Below are 17,183 nucleotides of genomic sequence, written 5' to 3' on the forward strand. Positions count from 1 at the left end.
TTTCTTAGCTTAACATAACAGACCTACGTTTGGGGGAACTAATGGGATAACTGGGGTTGCAACAAAAGTGCAACTAAGGGCTAAAAACACAATAAAATAAAATAATAATAATAATAAATAATATATCCTTCTTAGCAGACTTCTTAACTTAACATGCAGGGAACTAATGGGATAACTGGGGATGATGTTTGCTCCTGACAAGAGTCTCAAAGTCTGGGGTGATGGTAGACAAAGCAACTATGAGGTCATGCTCAATGTCCAATCTGTTCCTCCGCTTTGTCTTCAGCTGGACCAGAGCTGAGAAACCACTTTCACAAAGATAGGTAGTGAAAAAAAAAAAGTAAAAAAAAAAAGTAAATTTTTTTATTTTTTTTCACACACACATCCGCGACCCACTCAAAATGGCCCCGCGACCCACTTCTGGGTCGCGACCCACCAGTTGAGAAACACTGGCACTGTATACTATGTCCTGCAGTCTATGTGGTGCTACTATATTTACTTCTAAGTTTCTCCAGGATACAGATGCTTGGGAATCAAACCAGGTTGTCAGTGGTCTTAAAGAGTACGCCTTAAAATAGTGGTAAAAATCTGGAAATGCCATACCTCCGCCGGCTTTGTTTCTCTGTGCGGTGGATCTTTTTATTCGTGGAGGTTTGTTATTCCAAATAAATTTGTATGCGGTGGAGTGTAATTTTTTTCCAGTAACCATCTGGAGGGGGTAACGGTAGCATTGAGCTAATGAAGTTGATTCTAGGTAGAACATCCATCTTAACACTTTGATTGCCTAAGGTTAAATTCATGATATACCATCCGTTGCCAGCTCTATTTAAAGGGGAACTATCTTATAAATGGCCTTTTTGAGTGTTTAGCATTGTTTCCTAGCTATGTGAACTTATATTAATATGATCTATGTCTCAAAATTCTCATATTGGCGCATTCTTCCAATTCTCCTCTCACAATATTCACCCTCACTGAACTGAGTCATTTGAAAATGTGCGCGATATGTGATGTCAGAAAGACACCGCTGCATGTTAATGTTGAGATAGAAGATGAGCTGCACACAGTGGCTGGACCGGACCTGCAGCCCAGGCTCAAAACGGCTCGAGATCTTGAGGTAGAAAAATGCTGTTTTTGAGGACTTGATTAGAAATACAAAACAATGAATAAAAAAAATATATATATTACAGAGGTGTTCCATAGACTCACAGGAATTGTGTAAAAGTGCCCAAATAGTGAAAGAAATAGTAAAATAGTTCCCCTTTAACATGGAGAGGTTCCCCTTCTTTGCAGGGCTATAACTTTTTAAATTATATTGCTAGATTGCCATTATTAGGGCCCATTCAAGGTCCTATATGTATTGTTCATGGTGTAGCAACGTTAAACTTTTTCATTCACATATTCATACTAAAATATGGTCTAAAGTATAAGTATGTTTTCTATAAGTAATAGGGGTCCAATTACATCCCAACATTGATTGATTGATTGATTGAAAAGTTTATTAACAGATTGCAGAATGGGTACAGTACAGTTCAGCTCAATACATACAATTGTTAAGAGGATGCAGACCTGAGAAAGACTTTCGTCTTGTTTCCATCAGGGTCCCCCATTTTCAATTCATCATATGACACACATGACATACAGATAGACAGTACTGCTACATGTATACATTTATGACATACCAGATTTTCAAATACAGTACTGTTTGTGATACTAAAAAAATCCAGAAGAAGAGTATATACATTTGACATAGAAACTGTGCATTGGGGGAGGTTGGGTAGGTTGGGTGGGGCTGTACATTGGAGGTGGGGGGGGGGGGGGGGGTTGGGTAGGGGGACACACACTGTACATTGGAATACTGACATACATTTGACATGGAAACTGTACATTGGAGGAGGTTGGGTAGGTGGGGTGGGGTTGGGTGGGGCTGTACATTGGAATAGCCATGCTTGGTCTTTATTGTACAACTGGGTTAGGACATTTGTAGGGGCCAGTTTTGAATTGCAGTCTCCCGTAGGTGTTCTTTGAGAGTGTTTTTGAAGGTGGGTAGTGATTTACATTCCTTTACAGCTTTGGGTAGGGCGTTCCACATTGTTGTGGCATAATTGCGAAACGTGTTTAGTCCCTTGTTTGAGCCGAATCTGGGTTTTACATGATTTGTGGAGCTCCCTCTGGTGTTGTGATCGTGGTATTCACTGACCTTTGGGAAGTATTTTGACATGTACATGGGTACCTTGGTCGTGTAGTGTATCTTGTAGACCAGGCCCATTGCAAGTTGCTGTACTCTGTCGTCTACTCTAAGCCATCCTAGGTTGGCAAAGTGTGCAGGGGTGAGGTGGGTTCTAGGAGTCAGGTCAAGCAGTAGTCTGACTAGTTTGTTTTGAGATGTTTGTAATTTGGTTTTTAGTGCCTTTGAGGTGCTTTGGTACCATGAGGTGCAAGCATAGTCGTAGTACCCTTGAATGAGTGCTCCTGCCAGAGTCTTCAGGGTATTCTTGTTTACCAGGGAGGAGATCCGGTACAAGAATCGAGTTCGTTGATTGACTTTTTTTATTACATTGGATGCCATTTTGTCACAGGAAAGATTAGCCTCTAGGATGGAACCCAGGTAGGTAATTTCATCTTTCCTTGTGACAATATTGTCACCCACTGTAACTGAGAAGCCGTCTGTTTTGCTGAGTTTGTTATTTGAACCGAAGAGAATGGACTCTGTTTTGCCCATGTGTAATGATAGTTTGTTGTCGGCGAGCCATATGCAGATTTTGCCTAGTTCCGAGCTGAGGGTTTTTTCAACCTGTAACTTGTTCTTGTCAGAGACCAGCAGGGCTGAGTCGTCCGCAAACAGGAACAAGTTGCAGTCACAAGCTGACGACATGTCATTTGCATAAATTAGGAACAGTAGTGGTCCTAGTATGCTTCCTTGTGGAACACCACAGTTCACTGTGAGGGGGGGGGATAGGGTACCGTTTACCTCCACCATCTGTTCTCTCCCCTCCAGGTAGGATTGTATCCAGCTCACTGATAAACTATCAAAACCAATTGCTTTTAGCTTGTCAATCAGAATGGTGTGATTGACAGTGTCGAAGGCCTTTTGTAGGTCTAGCATGACCATGCCGCAGTATTTGCCCGCGTCCACCTCTTGCTTGATGTGGTCGTTCAAATAGAGAAGACATGTGTCAGTGGAGTGGGATGTTCTGAAGCCAGATTGGAATTCGTAGATTAGATTTTTATCCGTAAGGTACTTTTCGACCTGTTCGTATACTATTTTTTCCATGACTTTCGAGATGGATGTAAGGATAGAAACAGGGCGGTAGTTGCCTGGGTCTAATTTGCTGCCCTTTTTGTGCAGGGGTGTTACTCTCGCTATTTTGAAGTCCTTGGGGACGTGTCCCTGTTTTATGGAGAGGTTTATTATGTGTGTGATGACTGGGGTGATGGCGGCTGCTGAGTCTCTGAGGAATTTGGAGGGGATGTTGTCATGGCCAGTGGCCTTGTTCGGTTGGAGGGCGCTCAGTTTATTGAGTACCTCATCTGTAGTTACCATTTCCAGTTTGAAATCGTCTTTGTGGACGCCTAGGTTCTTGTAGTATGCTACTATGTGTTCTACCCCATACTGCCCTGAGTGGGAGGGTAGTTTGTTTACCAGTGTTGTGGCTATGTTTGTGAAGAAAGTGTTTAAGTAATTGGCTACATCCAGTTTGTCTGTGATGAGCGTGGTGTCCGTCTTTATGTTTGAGAACCTGGTTTTAAGTTTTTTACTGCAGCCTAGTTGATTATTGAGTAATTTCCAAAGTTCACGTGGTTTATTTTTGTTTTCCTCAGTTTTGTCATTGATGACATTTTTTTTTGCCGTTTTTATCATGGAGTTTACGTCATTTCTTAGTCTGTTTCTTTCTAGTTTGAGTTCAGTCACGTGGGCTTGGAGTTCACTGCTCGTGCTTTTGGTAAGCTTTGACTGACTTTTATGAAATTCAGAGCATTGAGCGGTACATTTCTGGTGGGATACCGTCTCTTCCAGGAGCCCTACCACTATGCATTTCAGATATGGCCTCCCTAAGTTCATCTAGTGTGATGGGTGTTTCTAACTGTTTAGCGTCATCCTCCGATAGTTTAGGAAGGTTAATTTGATTAAGATATGTGTCCATTTTGTTTTGATCGAAAAATGATTTTTTATTATAAAAAAAAATGTTAACTCATAAAAATATATTGGGTCGCACCTAAATCGGCAGGGTCGGTCGGCAACCGGAAACAAACCATTATTTTTTTTAGGCCTTAATGATTCAGTGATGTTGAAAGGAGAGCTGTCGAGGCTCTGCACTTGGGAGCGAGTGAAAGGATTTTGTGTTGACAAGACGGGTCCGGGAGGCGTGAATACTTTCGACAACAAATGTTTGTTTCCGCGTTCGAGTTTTGCGCTCTGATTGGCCAGGTCATGTGACATGTGCGCCAATCGTGGGACAGCAAGTTCTGCGCCTATTTCCGGGTCTAACAGCCTGCAAACTACCTGGCGTTCTATCGCCATGCTCTAAGACAAACTCTAACCTTAACCAACTTCGAAAGAGTGCCTAAGCTTCAGCGCTCCACATTGCTTTCAGTTTAGCTGGTCGTTCATACTAATACACATTGGCCGTATTAGGGGGTGGGGAACTGATGGGTGGGGATCGGGCGTTGTGGACAGCGACTCCTACAGGTCGGTTGGTGCGCCTGCGCAGTAGAATCAGGAAGTGTCTGGGGCAGCGTGAGCCTCCCACGCGTTACTCCTCGCCACTGAGAGATCGAGCTGCGCAGGTGAAAAGATGCGACTGCTGTTACCTCAAGTACCGGAGGGGACTTGTGCTATGTATGACTTAGTCCACATTGCAGCCGGCTTGTGGGAGGCAAGAAAGAGCGTTCGTGACAGGGGAGGGTTGAATTGGATGATACGAAATTGGGATGGGAGAAAATATAGAAAAATTGGAGAAAAAGTGGATCAAACAAAAAAGAGTGCCTAAGCTTAACAGTTGGAATCAGGGAAGGCGTTCTATCGCCATGCTCTAAGACAAACTCTAACCTTAACCAACTTCGAAAGAGCGCCTAAGCTTAACCAGTGTAGAAACTTGCGGTCCCACGATTGGACGTACATGTCACATGATGACCAGAAATGACCTGGCCAATCAGAGACGTGGAAACAAACATTTGTTGTCTAAAGTATTCAGGCGTCCGGGAGGGGAGGGGGGAAATGCCCCAGCAGTGTGTGTGCGCGTTTGTCAACAAGGAGAGAAGCTGTAGGAGAGAAAACCGTGATGTACGTGCATCCAAGCTGACTGCTGTTTTTTAAGAAACGTCGTTTATTTTTTTACACAAACGTTTCTGTGCGCGACAGATTTCAGATGTGCACGGGAGCATTTGGACATGTGCGCGCACAGGCGCACCTTAGAGGGAACATTGGTTGGGTGGGGGATTTTTTTTTGTTGCATTTACCAGGGCCCGTTTCTAATTGCAGCCACCCGTAGGTGCTCTTTGAGAGTGGTTTTGAAGGAGGGTAGGGATTCACATTATTTTACGGCTGTAGGTAGGGCGTTCCACATTATTGTGGTGGCCTAGTTGCGAAACGTGTTTAGTCCATTGTTTGAGCCGAATCTGGGTTGGACGTGATTTGTGGAACTCCCTCTGGTGTTGTGGTCATGAACTTCACTGACCTTGTTACTCAGCTGATAAGAGTGGTACCCTTCCTGCTGTCTTGTTGTACAAAACTTGTAAGTCGCTTTGGATAAAAGCATCAGCTAAATGACTAAATGTAAAAATGTACATGGGTATCTTTGTGGTGTAGTGTATCTTGAAGACCAGGCCGATTGCAAGTTGCTGTACTCTGTCGTCTACTCTAACAGGGCTCTACGCTAACCTTTTTGACTAGGGGCACAGGTGCTCCTAAATGAAATAATTTAGGAGCACACAAAGAAATTTAGGAGCACCCAAAAATATTTAGGAGCACAGTGAAAATATGTCAAGTAACAGAGTTTTTTTTTTTTTCAAAAATAAATGTATATTTGTACTGTGTGTGCATGTGCAAACGGGAACGGGACACATCTGTGCAATAGCACATACCACCAAAGTCACTGGCCCACTGTGTGCGTGTGTGTATCATCTGCGTGTGCAAACGGGAATGGGACAGACATTTGAACTATTAATTAAGTGATTAATGCCTACTATGGCAAAGTTGTAGCCAACAACTGGGCCTAATAAGAAAGGCAGTGACATTGAACAAAAAGGAGACACTGGCTTTACAACCAGGGCCATCAGTAGAGGGGGGAGCTAGTGTTGCTCTTTTAGAAAAATAATCCTTTCAGGGTTGCCTATTGAAATACTGTACACCTCCAGTACAGTAGTTTGCGTGTCAGGTAGACCATTGATTGACAGTCGATTCTGCCAATTACAACGTCACACCGTTGCACTCTGGCCGTCCGGCGCTGCAGCTGGACCTATTGCCACACCGCTTGCACTCTGGCCGTCCGGCGCTACAGCTGGACCCATTGCCCACCTCTGCGGTTGATAACGCTAGCCAAGTTAGCTGTACACACATACACAGTGGGCCAGTTGTAGGGGTGTAACAATGCATCGCAATGCATCGATCCTACTTTGCAATATTTACAAAACATGACATTGTTTTCGAACTCTAGCCATGGGGAAATGTTTAGCCAATTCACGTTAAATTTGTATGTCTTCCCTCCGGCTCCAGTGGGTGTAGCTTCGCTAGCTACAGTGGCTACATTGGGTGTAGCTTCGTTAGCTACAGTGGGTACATTGGCCATGCTGGCTAGCGTCAGTATCTTGGTTAACGTTAACCATCACCTCTGTAACATGAGCTGCCTCGCCTGACTTCTCATTCTCCGGTATCTTTCGCGCAAAATAAAAATGAATGGGCTTCGACATGGCTGTAAGTATTGTCTGACTCAGACAGATGCTGATCATTACTTTCAGTTTCCAGTCGCGTGACCACAAGAACTCTACTGTGATTGGAACGTTTATGCGGCTGTGAACTGTGGGACTTGTAGTTTCTTAACGATTCTTGCAGCGGAGAATAAAAGGACGAATGAGGAGGCTGTACTCTGCACTCGCCGGCCCCACTCGCACACCGTGCGAGTACTTGATTTTGCATGTTCGCACGCACATATTTTTAGGGGCATATGCGAGCAATATGGTCGCACTGTAGAGCCCTGTCTAAGCCATCCTAGATTGTCAATATGGGCAGGGGTAAGGTGGGTTTTTAGGAGTAAGGCCAAGCAGTAGCCTGACCAGTTTGTTTTGTGATTTTGGAGCCTTGTTTTTAGGGCCTTTGAGGTGCTTTGGTACCATGAGGACGTGCAAGCATAGTCATAGAAACCTTGAATGAGTGCTCCTGTTAGTCTTCAAGGCATTCTTATTTACCAGAGAGGAGATCCTGTACAAAAATCGTGTTCGTTGGTTGCCATTTGCCTCTAGGATGGAACCCAGGTAGGTAATTTCATCTTTCCTTGTCACAATATTGTCACCCACTGTATAGGGATGCCCCCCGGACCCCGGTTCTAAACGGGAACCGGTACTAAATTAGAAAAAAACAGAGTATTGATAAGCTCCGACGTTATCGGTACTGCTATAGATACTCTAGAAATTATTATTATTATGATTTTTTTTTCGAGGAATTTAAACGTTGCGAACTATCTCTCCTCTCTGCACGAGAAGCAAGGCGCAGCGAGCCATTATTACACACACTCGTCGCGAGCCGCTCACACTCACACATACGGGTACTTAAGGGAGGTGCCTGTCCGTGGCTCCGTGCTGCTGAAGCGCGCTGCACACAGACAGCTCTGCATGCGCTCGTCATGGCGGAGAGAGCGAAGCGCTCGAAAGAATGGGTATACTTTACGAGAGTCGATGCCGACAGCGCACGTTGCCACAAGTGCAACAAAACATTTGCCAGTAAGGGTGGCAATACGAGCAATTTATCAAAACATCTGTTGGCAAAACATAATATTATTGTGCAGAAATGCACCGTTTTTGACTGCTTTGCTCACAATGTTCCATCTGCATCCACGTCCACTGCAGGTAAGCCAAGATATGGAGTTAGCTAGGCTAATAACGAATTATTACGAATAGGCTAATAAATAAAATATAATTGCTTAGCTACAAATATATTTGAAAGATGACAACTTTTTATAGATCGTCAGGCTGAGGCTGCAGCCACCATGTCCCAGCCCACCCCTCCTCCCTCTACCACCACCGGTCTCAGCCAAGCCCAAAGTCCCTTCACCCTAGCAGCTAGAGGAAGGATGACAGAGGATAGGGTGAAATAGTGTCACAGCCTCTACTAATAAAATAGAGTATTGAACCGTTTTTAACAGCTGGGTATTGGGTGGGACATTCTGATTCAAGTACTTTCTAAATAAAATAGAAAGTCCCAAAATAGTTAATTTATCTGACTGCTTGTATTAATTGATCAAAAAGTAGCCATGTGCAGTAATATCTAATATAGTTATATAAAAGAATAATAAAGCAATGGCGATTATGTTGTTGTGAAGGATCAGATTAAACCGAATATATATATTTATTTGTATATATATATTTAGTTGTATTTGTATATCGTTTGATATCCCCTGTATATTCCTTGTACAATATGTGTCCCTGGTAGGGATGTTGGGAGCGCAAAGAGAGAAGGGGAGGCATGAACTTTACGCCAACTCAAATGTGGAAAGGATCCTGGAGAAGCTGCCGCCCGCTCGTCAGGAGCGCTTTAGGCGGCAGAGGGACCACAGAGACCCGAATGGCCCCGAACCGAACCTCCTCGATCTAGCAGACTTCCTGGCGAGAGAAGTCAGCAGCCTACGGCTAGATACATTCGGACGGAGCACCCCTGGCTCCAGAGAAGGAACCAGACGACTAAATGATGGAAGAAGATCGGTGACTGTGATGCACCAATCGGAGTCAGTACCGAGCAGCAGGAGCCACAGTACCCCCTCCAGAACGGAGAAGTGGAAGATAGTGTGCCCCTACTGTGAGAAAGAACACTGGCTAGCGCAATGTGACTCCTTCCCCAAGCTGAACGCGGAGGAAGCAGGTCAATGGATAACGTCCAACAAGCGCTGTTTTCGCTGTGCGCGCTCACACATGGCAGCCGAATGCCGCTTAAAGAAAAGGTGCACCAAGTGCGATGGAGCCCATCTGGACATACTTCACGACAGTAACAGACGGCGCCCTTCACCTGCACCATCCAGCCGCAAAGCGAGCGTCATGTACATACAGTGTGACACTAAGCTACCAGAATAAAGTCCTGGACACTTACGCCGTCCTCGATGACGGGTCAGAGAAGACCCTGCTGCTCGCCTCCGCTGCGGCCCAGCTAGGGCTGCGGGGAAGCGAAACCCAAATGACAATTCGGACAATAAGACGAGATTTGAAGACGATAAAGGGCGAGAATGTCTCATTCTCTATCGCAGCAAGCGGCCAGCCTGAGCGACGGTACCAGATTGCAGACGCTTTCACCAGCCAAGAAATAGGACTGTCGCGGTACACATACCCCGTCGCCAAGCTGATGGAGAAATATGCACATCTGCGCAAGTTACCGATCCCGCTCATAGACAATGCTATGCCGACCCTGTTGATAGGCTCCGACCATGCAGACCTCATTGTCCCGATAGACCGGGTTCATACCGGACCCCGAGGCTGCCCTGCAGCAGTCGAGACCCGTTTGGGATGGACTCTCCAAGGCCCGCTCGCCAAATCTCTCAACCGAAGTACAGCCACTAGATGTCTCCACTCCCGAGTCACAGAGGGAGAAACCGCACTCCTGCAACACGTAGAGCGGCTATGGACCCTGGAACAAATGCCCTTTAAGAACGGAAAGAAAGACATTCGCTCTAAAGATGACATTTACGCCATTCACCTCCTCGAGACAGGGACCAAGAGTCCCGGTCAACGGCGTGTTGAGATACGCCACGCCACTCCTGCGGCGAGAAGGAATGCCTACTTTCCACGCCAAGACAGACGCCACAGAACGGTACCTGCTGAACACGGAGCGGCGCTTAGCCAAGAACCCCGCCCAAGAGAGTGTATACCGCGCTGAGATTGAGAAGCTCATCACAGCGGGACACGTCACAAAGATGGACATTAAAGAGGCTGACCAGACCACTGAATCGTGGTACGTGCCCCACCACAAGGTCCATCACAACGGTAAAGACCGCATAGTATTTAACTGCAGCTACCAGATCGGATCCCAAAATCTGAATAAAGAGTTACTGCCCGGTCCCACACTCGGCCCCTCCCTACTCGGCGTTCTACTCCGCTTCCGCCAGGAAAAGGTGGCCATCAGCGGGGACATTAAAGGAATGTTCCTGCAGGTGAGATTAGTAGCCCCTGTTACGGTTCCTATGGAGAGAGAAGCCAGGAGATGAGCACCCAGCCATCTACCAATGGGAAGTCCTCCCCTTCGGAACGACGTGCAGCCCCTGCTGTGCGACATTTGCACTACAGAAACATGTAGCAGAGGACCCAGCAGCGGACAAAGAGGTCCGACACAGCGTAAAGAACAGCTTCTACGTAGACAACTGTCTACAAAGCCTTTCAACCCAGGAAGAAGCCGAGGCTCTCCTGATTAAACTCCGCGGCTCATTGATCAAAGGCGGCTTTGATCTCAGGCAGTGGGCCAGCAGCGATCCGCAAGTACTGCGCAGCCTCTCCTCCGAGGACAAGGCAGCCAGCAGCGAGACCTGGATGGCTACAATCCCGGGAGAAGCCCAGGAGATGACCCTGGGATTGGTGTGGCGATTCAAAACAGATTCGCTTCACTACAGACACAAGCCCCTGACTACGGAGCAGGGAAGGCCGGCGGCGGCGCCGACCACCAGACGGAGTGTGTACACAACACTCGCCCGACAATATGACCCGCTAGGATGTATTCTACCGTACACCACCAGGGCAAAAATGATTGTACGAGCATTGTGGGACAAGGACCAGGGCTGGGACGACCCCATTCCCGCACACCTTGCATCCACCTGGAGAGAGTGGGAGATGGAGCTCCACTCACTCCCAGGCGTTAATATGCGCCGAAGCTACTTCCCACCCACGGTGAGGCCAGAGACATGTAAAATGGACTTACACGTCTTCAGTGACGCCTCAGAGGTCGCATACGGATCAGTAGCCTACTTACGGGCCCAAGAGAAGGGGGGAGAGATCTACACAGCATTTGTCCTCGCCCGCTCGAGAATAGCCCCACGCAAGCAACAATCTATCCCACGTCTAGAGCTCTGCGCAGCCCTAGCCGGAGCGCACCTAGCCACGCTCATCCAACGTGAGCTCACCATACCGGTGTCTAGAACAATCCTGTGGTCAGATTCCACGACGGTACTCGCCTGGATCAAATCGGACTCATGCAAGTACAAAGTCTTCGTGGGAGTCAGAGTCACCGAGATTCAAGACTTAACCGAAGAGTTAACCGGAGAAACAGAGTGGCGCTACGTTGATACAAAACAGAACCCAGCTGACGTCATCACCCGGGGGATGCCCCTGGATGACCTCACCCGTCGCAATGTCTACAGTGACGGCCCCGCATTCCTAAGACTCCCGGAAGGACAGTGGCCCATGCCTATCCCGAGGGAAGCAAGTCCAGAGGAGGTGGAAATTAAGAAGTCTGTGTTCTGTGGATTGAGCACCGTAGCCTCCACCGACCCTAACATAGACGATTGCACGTCCATAGAGAGTGCACAACAAAGAACATTCCTGCGGTACCACCCGGAGTGCAAGTCCCCCGCTGATATGTCAGCAGCTAACTACGAGGAAGCAGAATTGCTTCTACTGCAGCGAGCCCAGAGAGACTCGTTCCCCGATGAATTGGCCTGTCTACAGGGAGGAAAGCCCGTCCCATCCGACAGCAGATTAATTCATCTGGCCCCCGAGAGCGACGCTCATACCCTCATCAGAGTGGGTGGTCACCTACGCAGAGCCCCCAACACACTCCTGATGGGGCGGCTAGATCCTGCATTACCCCAGACAATGTACCGGCCTGAAGAAGCGAACGGCCGACGGATGTGGAGGTACAGCCAAGTATTAGCCGACAAGTTTTGGAACAGTTTCCTACTGCACTACCTACCGTCTCTACAGACCCGCCAGAAGTGGGTAAAGGAGAGAGACAATTTGACAGAAGGAACAGTCGTCATGATTATTGATCAATCACTGCCCAGAGCTATGTGGCCGGCCGGCCGCGTAAGCAAAGTGATCACCGGTGCCGACGGCAAGGTCCGAGCAGCTGAAGTGCTCGTCCAGGGTCGCACTTACACCCGTCCCGTGGCAAGGCTCATAGAACTGCCTCGACTCCCAGACACAATCGATGATGACCATGACCCTACAACCCTATGACTTTGTGAAGTTGACTGACCCTTACAGCAAACCCTTATGTGTAAATAGACAACGCGATTAATCTGTCTCTGTTTAACTGATTAGGTCTGGGACCTATTCAGGGGGTGGCTGTTGTGAAGGGCCAGATTAAACCGAATATATATATTTATTTATATATATATATTTAATTGTATTTGTATATTCTCTAATATTCCCTGATATCCCTTGTATATTCCTTGTACAATATGCATTGAATATCCATTCTAGCCTACTGAACATCCCATAATAGTCTCCATTCTACTATTGGTCGAGACCTTGGTGCCAGGCTGCCATACCCCTCAGACCCAGTTCAAACGTACCGCTCGACATGTACGAACAAGTCCTAGTTCCGCGTAGGAATTTGGCTACCGCACCACTAATGGGACTATTTGTTCATAGTGCGTATATATACTGCGCTACTAAAGTAGGACTTTCTTTTCAGTCCAGTTTCTTACCCTCCAATAGAGTCACAGACGTAAAGCCTCCCCGCGACGCCACGTGTGGGAGTAAGGCCAAGTTCGCCTACCATCGGTATTGAGACATCGTGTATATTAATATTTGAATAGTCATATTTGGCACTATATCGTCGAGTTGGACGTAGTCTATTAAGCTAATAATAGTCTGTTAATATATAGTGCTTCGTGCGGTGAGAATACTACCGTAGTCAGTACCCCATCGTTTCGGGCAGAGAACTGGCTGCTTACCCAGGGTGGTTGACCCTATGTGAAGCTGCACCCGAGGAGCCCCAGAGCCAACGAGCGAGTGGACCTGTATACCGGATTATTCTACCGACGACAGCCCGCCTTCCCAGGCACGGATTATGCTTTGGATACTTTGATTATTCCATGGATAAAGACCCCCGACACTGCCGTGTGTTGGAACCCCCCCCCCTGGAGAGGACGCAAGGTGAGGAGACGCTCTGCAAGACGAGGTCGCTTCACGTCTCTCCCCCGTGGACCGGAGAGAGCCGGCCCACAAAGAGTCCACCTGCTTTCATCTGTGGTCCAAGGATCGCCGGCGCATTGAACGGCACTACAGTGGGTTCACCTGGGATACCCTTGGCCGGACGAGGCAGCCGGATTCTACCCCCCCCCCCCTCCTACTCCTGTCGGCTTACAAGCGACCGGATTACCCCCTCTAGTGTATCTAGTATAATCATTAAAGTATCATTGCTGTTATTCCTTAACTATTCCAGGTCGTATATTTACCACCTGCGCCTTCAGAGATTGGACATTCTCTATTGATATACCGACGAATACTCCTTGCCATAAAAGTGCATACTATTTCAATTCATAAATGTAATTAAGTGATTAAGTGCTTATTCTACACACCATCGCTGTGTAGAAATAAAGACCCGTTTCTAATTCGTACATTTGTGTTGGATCCGTTTCATCTACGTGAGAGTGTTCATGATAATATATTTATGCCGTGTACTGGGTGGCCGAATATTAAGTACAAAGGTAGTGGTAGTAAGTATCATATCTAGTAATACAGTCAGAGAATTGTACCCCTCAGTTACAATATGCATTGAATATCCCCGTTTCTACTAAACAGCCCATAATAGTTTAATTCTACCATTGGACTAGAACGTGGCGCCAGGTTGCTATACCCCTAGGTCCAAGTTCAATCGTGCCGCCTAACATGTCGAGGGAGCCCCCGGTTCCGCGCAGTAATATGCCGGGCGAAATACGTGTGGTACTATTTGTTCATAGCGCATATATATATGACGCTCGTAAAGTAGAACTTTCTTTTAGTCCAGTTCTTTACCCTCCAACAGAGTGACAGACGCAAAAGCCTCCCCACGAAGCACGTGCGGTGTAGTAGGGCCTACTTGGCCCAGAATAGGCATTGAGATATCGTGTAGATTAATAGTTGAATGGTCATAGTTTGGCACCATACCGTCGAGTTGGACGTATTCTATTAAGCTAATAATAGTCTATTTATGTATGGTGCATCGTTCGGTTCGAGTTCTACAGTTATCAGTACCCCCATCGTTCCTGACGTTATCTGGACGCTTATCCAGGCTGGTCAGACCCCTAGTGGTGATTGCATCCGAGGAGCTCCGGGTCAAGAGCGACTGGACCTGTATATTGGATTACTCTACCCGACGACGGCGAGCCTTCCACGGCTCTTGGATTATGCTTTATGTGCTTTGATTATTCCATGGATAAAGGCCAACACTGTCGAGTGTTGGAATTACCCCCCGGAGAGGACTACAGGTGAGGCGGCGCTCTACACGTGAGGTCGCACCACGTCTCTCCGTTGTGGACCGGCAGATACCGTTCCACAGAGGGTCCAGCTGTGTTCGTCTACGGCCCCAAGACTTTGGATTCTCCCAAGACACCGTCGGCCAGATGGGATACCGCCAGCGACTTCTCTAACCCCCCCCCCCCTCCTACTGTCTTACAACCAGCGGGACCCCCCCCCCCCCCCTTAGTGTATCCAGCTATAATTATTTAAGTACTATCGCTATCGTTTCCTAAATATTCCAGGTTGTATACTTACTCCCTGCGCAACCAGAGATTGGACATTCAATGTTGATTTACCTACGAATACTCATTTGCCATAAAAGTGCATACTTAACATTTCAAATCATAAATGTAATTAAGTGAATATTGTGTACACCCTTTGCTGTATTAAATATTCAATTTGGTCCATTTGTGTTGGTTCGTTTCATCAGGTGGGAAAGTGTTCATCATACTTATATCTTGTACTGGGTGGCCAGAAGTTAAAGTACATGAGGTAGTGGTATTAAATATCATATCTAACAATACAGTCAGGGAATTGTACCCCTCAGCTACAATTGGTCCTTCGAGCCGGATGGTAACTAGTGTAATATTAATATAGTGTTATTAATATCGAAATGGCCTATGATGAACACTCCACGAAACGATCCTCCTAACCTAGAACGCCCGCGGCGCAGACGACAGACACCTCAGTACTTAGAGGCTTACACTGTCAGTCAACTACCTAGCCTTCGACAAACGGTAAACGTAGTAAAAGTAGAAAGTAAAATTATGTCTGACCTTAACGACCAGGTTTCCCCGACCACAGAGGCCCTAGTAGGTCCTAATGTAACTGACCAAGCCCACGGTGGAGACCAGGAGGGAATTGACATGCCTTTACCCCCTGCCACTACTAAAGAAGTAGTCCCCGACACGCCCCGGGAGGAAGACAACCCTACAGAGAGAGAACTCTGCACGGAAGAAGAAGAGGAGAGCGCCGAGGAACTAGAGCTCCAGGACTCCCCAACGAGTACCCCCAGGAGCGGTTCACGCAGGAGCGGCTCACCTCCACTACCGCCTTCCCCCAGCGAAGCGGAGAGGATACTACAACAGGCGTTCCTCGTCAGCCTGACAGCCTCTACCGAACGCGATCGGCTCCAAGCACAGACGCTTAGCGAGCGCGAACGTCTCCAAGCCCAGGCGACCAGCGAGCGCGAACACCTCCAAGCACAGCAACGGAGCGAAGAACAGCGCACAAGTCTGGAGATGAGACGCTTCCAGATGGAAGAGAATATGGCAAGAGACCGCGCCGACGCCCAGCGCACCGCTGCCGGTGCCCAAAGAGACGCAGAGCGCGACAGACTACAAGCGCAACTAATAGAGCAGCTGATCAAAAGGACAACTCCCTCTCCCTCCGCCAGGGGCTCAAGAAACTCGTCGAGACAGCAGTCAAGAGCAGCGTCACCGCAACGAGCAAGCGACCCTGAACTTGACCAACAGACCGAGTCTAGACCCCCCGCAGACCCCCTTCCCATACCGGTCCAAGCGAGACCCAGCTACAAGGAAGGAGCGGCCTACACTGCGGAGAAGCTAAATAAACGATTACAAGATCTGGAAGATTTGATAGAAGAAGAAGAGGGAGAAGAGGAGAACCAAGCCCGACGACAGCACAGTACTCCACCGGACCAGGAGGTCCCATACAGTCCAGGCTATACCCCCGCGGCGCTGCGCTACAGACCCCCGACTCTATTTACGGGTGAGCACGACGCACGACCAGCCCCGAGGAACAGTACCTGGACCAGCGGGCCATGGTACCCTGCCAGTACCGGCCCACAGCGAGGCGCAAGAGGGGACTCGCCCAGGAGGTCTCTCCCCCAACGCTCGCCGATGTATTCGCCATCCACGGCGTCATACAACGCCACGCCATCAATCCCAGACTTCGTCTACGAGAGTCGAGCACAGTACACGGAGCTCCGGATGTGCTTAGAGACAATGCTGGCGGATGTCATTGATGAACGCCACAAGTATGCAATATTATTGAAGCACCTGAAAGTACAGCGAGCACACAATATAGCGCTAGCCTATGCTACCTCCTCGACCCCATACACAGCGGCCCTTGCAGCGCTGGATCAAAGATATGGACGTATATGGGATTACGTAATCCAGGAGATAAGGCATATTGACCGCCTACCCCCAGCCACAGACAATCGCTCACTAGATGACCTGTCAATCAAAGTGCAGTCCCTGGTGGGGATGCTGGGAGCTCAACGGGAGAAGGGCAGGCATGAGCTGTACGCCAACTCTAACGTTGAGAGGATTTTGGAGAAGCTGCCACCCGCAAGACAGGAGCGCTTTCGGCGGCAGAGGGACTACCGAGATCCCGACGGCCCCGAGCCATCCCTCCTTGATCTGGCCGACTTCCTGGCGAGAGAGGTCAGCAGCTTACGACTGGACACCTTCGGGCGGAGCACGCCAAGCTCCAGAGAGGGACCCAGGAGAATAAATGATGGAAGAAGATCGGTGACTGTCATGCACCAATCAGAGTCAGTACCGAGCAGTAAGAGTCACAGCACCCCCTCG

This window comes from Notolepis coatsorum, assembly GCF_963971535.1.
Source record: "Notolepis coatsorum genome assembly, chromosome: 8".
In the NCBI taxonomy this organism is placed as follows: domain Eukaryota; kingdom Metazoa; phylum Chordata; class Actinopteri; order Aulopiformes; family Paralepididae; genus Notolepis; species Notolepis coatsorum.